General features: G+C 31.9%; 1 non-coding gene across 1 annotated transcript; it reads right to left on the reverse strand.

Moving 5' to 3' along the window:
* Positions 1–747: 747 nt before the first annotated feature.
* Positions 748–870, reverse strand: LOC114037265. The gene has a single exon (XR_003568429.1). It is a non-coding gene; the product is annotated as a small nucleolar RNA SNORA31 (small nucleolar RNA).
* Positions 871–2,105: the final 1,235 nt, after the last annotated feature.

Raw genomic sequence — 2,105 nt, forward strand, 5'->3', positions numbered from 1 at the left:
ATCACAATCCCAACAGAGTTGTTGGAAAAAAAATCTCTTATACTTAACTACTTTGACAAATGTTGCATAATTATTTTAAAATGTTGGCTGTCATAGATGCCAAAATATTAATCCAATATTCTAGATTATTGCACAGTTTAAGAGATTCTGGAACAAATGTTCATTTTTATTCATGTAACTTTCATGAAAACATTCACTAATTCCTTTAATTATTTTGTTATGTTATACTTTAAGTAGATTTAGAGCTGATTTTGGAATGGAGAGAACATTTTGGGAAGGCAACTCTTTTTTCTTTATTTCATAATGTTGATTTTATAGATTTATGTATTTATTTACTTCTTATCTCTCTCCTCTTGCTGCTTCCTGAATCATGACAAATAAAAGCAAAAGTAAACTCTCCTAATAAACATGGATGGTGGGAGACTTGTAACTGAAAGTTAACACTGCTAGGCTTTGAAATCAATTTAGACCTCCGTCATACTTTTGCCCCTATTCTTCATCAACATGGTCACATTCTGCACCAATTCCTATTTCAGAATCTGACCTACATATTTAAAGTTCTAAATCACCCATCCCGAACTAATTTTATAGAACTTGCCTAGGTCAAAAGGCCTAGCAAACTGGCAGGGCTGGGGTATACTTTTCTTGTCAAACTTCTATTCCAAAATGCCTACCAAAAATAAAAAAAATTATAAAAGGACTCAAAAATGTTCACATAAAGAAGAGGCAATGACTTGTTCAGTCACTTCTTGTATTCACTTATTCTATCTAGACTGCCATAATCAGGCAGAAAGAAAACAGAAGGAAATTTTTTCTTGCATCTTAGTGGAAACCTTAAAAGCAGACATAACTGCTCCAGGTCTCTGAATTTAACTCCATCATCTCTCTGTTAAGATGTATGTGGTGTGACTCATCTCTTGTGATTCAGATTTTAAATTTATTATTGAATCAATAAAATTCTAACTTCTTTCATTGTCAGTCATTTGCATAATATGGTTTTCATTGTTTATTCTTTATCATAAAGGTCTTCCTTGTTTCTTGGGAAATTGCTCACTTTGTCATTTGTTTTCTAATACAATAATATTTATGAAGAAGCTAGATGGTTCAGTGGACAGAGTTCTGGACTTTGAGTCAGGAAGACCTGAGGTCAAATCTGATCTCAGACACTTGCTAGCTGTACGATTCTTGGCAAGTAACAACTTCTATTTGCCTTAATTCACTGGAGAAGGAAAAGGCAAACCACTCTGGAATCTTTACCAAGGAAACTTCATAGACAGTATGATCCACAGTGTCATGAAGAGTCAGATATGAATGAATGACTGAACACGACCAATATTCTATTGCATTCAGGTACCACAATTTGTTTAGCCATTTTTCAATAGGTGGGCACCTCCCAAAATTTACAGTTTGGGGTGCTATGAAAAGAGCTGCTATAAATACTTTTGTGCATCCTGGTTCTTTTCCTGTTTCTTTGCTTTTTTGGAGTGATAAACCTTCTAGTGCTATAGATGGGTCAAATTAATGAAATTTAGCAACATTGAGAACATGGTCCTAAATTGTTTTCCTGTGTGGCTATACTATCTCACAACTCCATTAAGAATGCTTTTACTTATCAATTTTCCTATGGCCCTTCCAAAAATAATCATTTTGTTCTTTTTCCATGTTTGCCAATTTGATGGATAAGAAGTAGAATTTCAGTTTCTGAAGGTTTTTTTCTTTTCTTTGATTTTATCTAAATGTGAGGAATGAAGAGTAACTTTTCATGACATATTCATTGCTTATTGATTCTTGACAGCTATTTAAATATTTTTCTTTTTTGTTTTGAACAGAACAAATATCAACAAACTTATTAAAATATGCAAAAAATAAAAAAGATTATATATAAACCTGCAAACCTGTTTTTGTATACTTCTAAAAGTATACATTAAATTCAACATAAAAGTAACAATACTATCATGCTTTTGTCTATGTCCCTTAATTAATTTATTTTTCTTTTCTTTTTTTTTAATGTATTATTAGTGACGCAACTAGGACAAGGTACATACATAGTTAGAAATAATTCTAGATTGTGTTAGAATAGTTGAACCAAAACACAGGTTGACCAA

This window comes from Vombatus ursinus, unplaced genomic scaffold (genome assembly GCF_900497805.2).
Source record: "Vombatus ursinus unplaced genomic scaffold, bare-nosed wombat genome assembly UNPS02010284.1, whole genome shotgun sequence".
Classification (NCBI taxonomy): domain Eukaryota; kingdom Metazoa; phylum Chordata; class Mammalia; order Diprotodontia; family Vombatidae; genus Vombatus; species Vombatus ursinus.